Here is an 8,441-nt window from a genome sequence, read left to right as displayed (position 1 = left end):
CAGCCCAAACGGCATGACCACAAATTCATAATGGCCGTAACGCGTGCGAAATGCGGTCTTTGCAATATCCTCATCTCTGACTCGCACCTGATGATAACCTGACCGCAAATCTATCTTGGAAAACATCGATGCACCACGCAACTGATCCAGTAAATCATCCACACGGGGTAGGGGATACTTGTTCTTGATTGTTACCTGATTAAGCTGTCGGTAATCTATACAAAGTCGCATAGACCCGTCCTTCTTGCGCACAAATAATACTGGGGCCCCCCATGGCGATGTGCTCGGCCGAATAAAACCTTTCTCCAAAAGATCTTGCAATTGCACCTTGAGTTCTTTCAGTTCATTGGCAGCCATACGGTAAGGAGTCTTGGAAATAGGCTGCGTACCTGGCATCAGATCGACCGCAAAATCAATCCCTCGGTGCGGTGGTAGTCCCGGCAACTCATCTGGGAACACATCTGGAAAGTCTCGCACCACAGGATAGGCAGCCAACTCCTTCTTCTCCCCCGCTATCACGGTCACGAACGCAAAGTAGGCTTCACACCCACGTCGAATAAGTCTCTCGGCGTGCATAACCGATATCATCGGTGTAGTCACCACTGGCTTCACACCCCGGTATGTAACAACTGGTCTCCCCGGATGCTCAAATGAAATTGCCTTCCGACGACAATCAACCCGAGCATAGTGCCGAGAGAGCCAATCCATACCCAACAGTAAGTCAAAATCCTGGATGGCCAAAACAACAAGATCCCCCACAAATACCTGGTCGTAAATCCCTATCTCGCAATCCCTGACCATCTCACTCCCCAACAACACCGTCCCTCCCGGTGTCGAAATAGATAAATCATATGGTAAGGGGTTACACGGGATTGGGATCTTATGCAACAAATGGGGTGCTATAAAAGAGTGGGTGGAACCTGTATCAAATAGGGCACGTACGTCATGGCCATAGAGAGTAAGTATACCTTGCACTATATCACTGCTCTCAGCTGCCTCGGCCGCTGACACTGCAAATGCCTGTCCCTGCATCTGAACTCTCTCTGTAGGTCCTGGGCGCTGTGCTGCTGGAAGAGGTAATGGTGCTCCTGCACCCTGCGTCCTAGGTGCAGACTGTCTCTGAACTGGTCTGGGCCTCACACCTCCTGTCCGTGGCCCTCCACTCTGTCCTGGCTGGGTGCACCTGTTCGCTCGGTGGCCCCTCTGTCCACAGCGAAAACAAATAATCTCCTGCCCTGTGGCCGGTGTAGCTGGTGGGGCTGGTGTAGTCGGTCTAGGCGCCTGTGGACAGTCTCTCTTCAAATGCCCCGGCTGACCACAGCGATAACATACATCTCGACGTACCTCCCGACACTGCCCCTGGTGTCTCTGCCCGCACTGCCGGCACTGTGGAAATCCCGAACTCTGGCTGCCTGCATCCCACTTCCTCTTCTTACCGCTGCTCCCTGCACCCTTCAAGACTAACTGCTCTGCTCGGGCCTCCAGTCGATCCCTCTCCACCGCATGGGCTCGCTGAACAGCCGTAGGGAAGTCAGGGGCCTCAATACCAGCCATGGCATGACGGATCTCTGGTCGTAACCCCCTCTGAAACTTGCTAACTCGACGCGACTCAGGGGTCACTAACTCAGGAGCATAACGAGATAATGCCACGAACTCAGTCTCATACTGTGTAACTGTCTTACTGCCCTGCTGTAACTCAATGAACTCAAACACCTTCTGCTTTCTGATCCAAGCCGGTACATAGGTCTCATTGAACGCCTCGACGAATTGTGCCCATGACGGACCTCCATCGCCATTTCTCTGTCTGGTGGTCTCCCACCACCGCTCGGCGTCACCTCGTAACAAGAAAGTCCCCAGCCGAACTCTGTGGGCCTCTGCACAGTCTATGGATCTCAAATGCTTCTCCACCGCTAGTAACCAATCCTCAGCCACCGTCGCATCAGCGCCTCCACTAAACTCTGGTGGTCGCAAGGCCATAAAATCTCTAAGCACTGTAGCACCTGAACCGTCCCTTGTTCCCGACGTACCTGAATGCGACGCCTGGGCCGTAGCGGTCCTATCATCATGTCTGCGCTCCTGTCGCAACTGAGATGCTGCCAGTACATCTACAGCTCGTAAAATACCCGCTAATGTCTCCTGCATATCTGGTGGCCCTGGCTGTCTCTGCTCTCCCGCACCTGTAGCCTGAACCTCCGGAGTAGGGACAAGGTGTCCTCTACCTCGTGCCGACGGTCTACCACGACCTCGCCCACGTCGTGCGTCCATGATACCTAGACAACCAGATTTAATTAGAACGCATCTCGAAATAACAGACACGTCCTAACACTCTAACTCTACCTAACAGCCTTGGTGTACAGTTACTTGTCCCCCAAATTGACTTAATGACACTCTGATACCAACATTGTAAGCACCCCCGCCCAGATATCCCAACCACCCGGTCTATCCGAACGAGTGCGCTCACAGAAGGGAAGAGGAATAGACAAAAGACAGAAATGCCCTGGCATGCATAAATAAGAAATTTAACAGCGGAAGCAAAACGGTAAACATGCATGCCCACAAGCACCCCGCTGATACAGCGGTCATGAAGTATATAAAAATACATACAGACCCTGTGCCAACAATAGGAGGTACAAATGACAACCTGGCACAGTCAAAAATAAAAGACAGCGACTCTAGCAAAACATCAGAGATGACGGGGGTAGCTAACTGTACACCTTACCAACGCGGCCGGCTGCTAAATGGAACGATCCTCGCCCTCGGCCTTTGCTTTACCCTTACCTGGAATGATGGAAAGCAAGGTGAGTCGCAAGACTCAGCAAGTTTATAAGAAAAGAAAGGCTATAAATAAAAGAAGAGACCATCCCAAACACAGCCCCACAAGTACACACAAGTCATGAGACGCTACAACACAACAGTGCAGTATAGTGAAAGCACATACCGGTCCTTGGGGTCCACACAAGACACCTGGCACCCAAGTCCCATACCAACCTGCCGCTGCCCTGGAAGGCAACAATATCCTCAACAAACCTGTGCGCACTGTCCCGGGGCGGTACTCCCGTCACCCGTACCCACGTCGGTACTCCCGACAACCGAGCCATAGGCTCCCTCGGAACGGTACTCCCGTCTGAGAACTAAATACTATCAGTAGCCATGCAATGCACATAAAATGCAATGGCGTAGTGAGCATCAACGTGATACCAGGCGCCCATACATCCAAGCATCAGGCCATGCTCCGCCCATATAGTAAGCCACACACGATGCATATGCCCGTGCTGGATGCATCATAATCAAGCTAAAATGCCCGTGACCAAGCATAACCAAATCATGTTAATCCCAACATGCAACCAGTACCCATGTGCACATCAAGCCATGCAACGAGAATAAAATATAAGTAGGTATGCTATAATCACATAATGGCTAAGCTAGTCAGCAATGCCTGGCGCCGGTCAACGATCAGTGGGTAGGAGAGACTCGCCGGCGGCCTAAGGTAGACCGTACGACAGTCACTCCGTCACCGAACCGTCAATCCCAGCCCCCACTGCACAACCGCTCCAGCTAGAAAATGACCAAAAATCCAATTAATACTCGAACCGCTAAGAACCTAGCCCCGGGTGAGTACGGCATCATTCCCAACAGGCAGGGGGTGGCACAAACCCCCGTAGGCAACCAACGAATAAAACCCACGAGATCCATTTAATAAATTAAATCTTAAACTAATCGTTTAAAAACTTCATAATTAATTAATAGCCAAAACAAATGAAGAGAGGCCCAATAAATCGCCAACGAAAGAAACGACGAGATAGGTAAGAAGAACTTGCCTTATCAGAGATATCCTTAGGCTCGTTGGGTCCAAAAGCAGTAAAAATTATACAAACTGTAATATCCCAATTATTTGCCAAAATTAATAAAATTGGACGCAAAACGAAATTCTGACCGTACAGAATATTAATTACTAGCTGCTCTACATACCTGAATAATTAAATCTGGAATTAAACGCAATTTAATCCAAATTTTTCAGCCCCAAAATCTCACAATTTCTCCCGTGCGCGCGCTGGTTTTTCTCTAAAATTGCTACTGTTTCTATGCTCAAAATCACGCCCGAAATCGGGCTTAAATGCGGCCAAAAATAAGCGGAGGAGACGCGGCCACGTGGCAGCGCGCAGGCCAGCCACTGGGAGGCCACCGCCTCACCGAAACGACGTCGTTTCGGACGTCCAGTGGCTGATTAAAATCAGCCAAAAATCCCCCCCCGCACGCAGCCCCCGCGACTCGAAGCCGTGTCCACCGCCTGGCAGCCTCGCGCGCGACCGCTCGCGCCCGCATGTGTCTTCAACCTATATGTGACTTATATTATATTTAAGGTGATTTTGAGCCCTTTTCTGCAACACACGCCAGCACCCGAAACTTTCCATTAATTGCACTAACGCCCACTTAATTAATTACATTAACTCCCGAAATTTCTGAAAATCCCATTATTGAATTTCTTTTAATTTTTCTATAATTCCAGAAATTCCTAAAACAAATTAATTAATTATTTTAATTTCTTATTTCCTTAAAATCACATAAGTAAATTTTATTAAATCACAACAAATTATTTTAATATTTCTTTTAATTTAAATTACCCCAAAATTAAATTAAATTGGCATTTATGGGGCGTTATAAAAAGGATCCATCAAAAAACGTATGTTTGTGGGCATCCGTCGTTTGGTGGGTCTGGTTTACAACCGCAACCTGCGAATGCTCGCACGAAACGGTACAAAGAGAAAGGGAGAGAGAGAGAATTCTGATTTCCTCTCTATTCTAATAATATCATCAACGAGTTCCAATCTTCTAAAGTTTTGATACAGGTTTTCGTCATATAATAGATATATATATCATTTTCTATAACTTTACCGATGGTTACTAGCTATTTGACCCGATGATATCATTTTTGTTGTTAGAAATCTAAATAATAAATTTATTTGGTTAGAAATGAAGTCATCAAACTATCTAAATCTACAAAAAAAAAATAGTCAGAAGGTGTAGAGACGTCCTTACATAAACACTTCGATGCTCAAATTACATACTGAAGATGATTGAAGTTATATTGAAACCAGTATTAAAAATATAATTTTTTTAGAATGTGTGTCTGCTTATTTATAAATAAAGATAGAATAATTTTAAATAATTCGCAATTAGGATTCTTGCATATAATGTCTATTCTAACATTTTGAAACCTATTAAAATTATTATTTTTATAAATAACGTTTATCTTTACTTTTCTTAGCCTTGTCAGGATTAGATAACGTCTATCTTGATTAATTCTAATCCTAACAAGATTAAAATTCTTAAATTTTAGAACCAGTTAAGATTAAGATTCTTATGAATGATATTTATCCTAATATTTTTTAAAAAAATAGAATTTAAATTTTTTATGAATAATTGATTATTATTTTTTTAAAATATTCACATAAATTTTTGAATATCGAAATTATCTAATTTGCAAGTTACGTCCAACCCTAGTTATGGGAAAATTTGCACCTTTAGCCTAAAAAATTATTTTAACATTTTAGACCTTTTTGATATTTTAATGGCCTTTTGCCCGTCACACAACAATTTCCAAAAACAAATTGAGGTTCATTAATTGGAAGTTTGGATTTGTGCATGAAGATTTTTCTTCATGGTCCGAGGAATACGGGGAATGGGATCGGATGACTTTTCTTAGTTAACGTTGGTTTGTTGTTTCAAGGTTTTATCATTTCGGCTTTTCCTCCCCTCCGCAGATTTCTCCATTTGATGGGTGGTTGGGCCGCTCCTCCTCCAAGGAATATTTTCTGGGTTGCTTTGGATAATACCAGTGAGCAAGTGTTTTTGGGCTTTTTATGTGGAGGCCGATACAGCTCTGCCCAGAACTCTCTACTCGTCAGTCGTCACGCCTTCGTAGCTAAGAAAATGACATTATTACGTACTTGTGTATTTTATGGAAATCGTAAATGTATGCATAATTATGCTTTGTATTGTTAACTATTTCCTCTTTGATGTGAGAATAATCACCAATAAATCACATTATTTCAAAAACAAAATTGTTCAGAATTTGTGTTTCTATATAGTAACTTAATCTTAAAATAAACTAGCGGGTTGCCCATGTTATGCATGTTTAAATAAAAAAAATATACTTTAAATAAAATTTTATATTTAAAAAATGACGTGTTGGTGTGATTGCTCTTTAATTCTATTATTATGGTTTGAAGATCATAAGTTGATGTGAGGAGGCAATTTTTTTAATTGAGTTCCTTTCTCAATAAAATATATAAAGGGTATAATTCAGAACTTTACTCTATTTTGTTTACTTAGGGCACACAATAAGAGATCATAATTATATTTTATTTTTAAAATTAAATCACTTCTATTGATTGATAATAACATTAGCTTCTCCTCATATACAACACTAGTCAACAATAATAAGAGTGTTTTAAATTTAACCTATCAAATTTAAAAGATGGGCCTGAGAGCTTGAGCGAGGGCTCATAGCTAACTTACGTGACCTATCAAATAGATCAAGTTGGGCCTGAGGGCTTGAGTGAGGGCTCATAGCTAACTTACTTGACCTATCAAATAAATTTCATTTCAATTGTCTACGTAACTTCATCTTAGTCATTCTCTTAGTGCGGATCATTTATATAAAGACAAAGTGTTCGATGAGTGAGGGGGACATTTATTCAGTTCTTATTATATTATTATTGTATTATTTTTAAATATAATAACTAACTTAAATATTAGATGATTTATTGGAGGACAATACCCTATTTTTTTTTTAAATATACCCTATTCTTTTTTTTTCTCACAAAAAAAATTAGTTTAGGACGCGTTTGGGCTCAAAGACTATCAAGATAATTTCAAACTTGAGAAGTACCAAACAAAAATGACAAACACGTCATGTGTGGAGAATTTATCGACCTTCTAACCCTTAGAATTACTCGAATAATGGTACTATGAGTGTATATGTTAATTCTTGAAACCATATATCTAAGTGGAGGCTTTACTTGATCCATCGATTGAAGTGGATTGTTTGATGGACTCTCCAATCGAGAATGGTATTGTTGTAAGAAAAATGTTATTAGTATATCTTGGGCTACACAAAGGGGTGTCAATGACAAAAAAGTCATTCATAAGGCATATAGAGGCACGTGAGGCGCATGGAGACGAGGGGTATTTTAGTCATAATACCCCTTTATATAACCCAAGATGTACAAAAATGATATTTATATAACATGACTCTTGTTGTAAAATATTTATTATATCAAATAGAATTCTATCGTACAAAGATTAATTGACTAACGCGAGAAAGGTTGACGACTTTTATCAGATGGTCATCGGCAATTCCTTTGCCCATTAAGAAAACAAAGCTAAAATTGTAAAAATATATATATTATTTATTTATTTATATATTTTAAAATCTTTTCTCTTTTTATTTATTGCTAAAACTTTAAAAGTTAAAAAAAAGTAATAAAATACATATTTGTGCTTTAATTTTAAAATAAAAACTAAAAAAAGAAATAGATATAAAAACCCCTTTAGCCACCATATGAAACTGAAATCAGACTCCAAACGATGCTTAGTGTGTTGCCTTAAAAACAAAAAACAAAAAAAACAAAGCTTCAGTCTCTGATCTTTATTTCTTTATTACATGATCGGCGGTATCTTTGTTTGTGTGCGGAATCCACACGGAAGGAAGGGAAAATCTAAGATCATATACATAAATAGAGAATTATTCTTAGTGCTTTAATGGACAAATGAACTAGAATATATAAATGATGACTTGATGAGCTTCCAAAGACTCAGGCATGACTAGGATGAAAAGGGGGTGTTGAATAATAGTATGTGTCTAATTAAAGAATTCAGATTACTTTCTTAATCAGCCCTAATTAATTGATCGAATGGAGTCATAAACCTTAGAAAGGAATCCTACTTTAATTATAAAGAAATCGTATTCTCAAATAGTGAGCTAATTAATGCTCAATCAATTCACATTTTGATTTATAGTTTGCAGTCATATTATTATTTTTTTTTATATAATGATTGAGGTGTCTGATTTCGTCTATCTAATTCTGAAAAAGATTAGTCTTTCTCCTAATTTAGCCTCTAAATAAATTAAATATAATCACAAATTTATACACTTTCAATAAACACACAATTAATCTTTATCAAATAAAATATTTCTAGTCACTCTTAAAAAAATTTAGAGGTTTACTGCTTCCGTCACGGCCAGGGGCATCATCCTCCTGTTCTCTGGCGAAGCTGCCGCGAAGCTGCTGTTCTTCTTCTTCTCCATCAACCTACCTACCCTCCTATGGATACCCACCCAAACTCTATATATACCCCACCCAGACCCAGTTGCAAGCCAAACCAAATCAACCCACCCTGGGGGCGGATGGATTAATTCCGCCGATCAGTCCACCCTG

Source organism: Diospyros lotus, chromosome 14, assembly GCF_014633365.1.
Source record: "Diospyros lotus cultivar Yz01 chromosome 14, ASM1463336v1, whole genome shotgun sequence".
Taxonomy (NCBI): Eukaryota; Viridiplantae; Streptophyta; class Magnoliopsida; order Ericales; family Ebenaceae; genus Diospyros; species Diospyros lotus.
Note: the sequence above shows the minus strand (reverse complement) of the source record.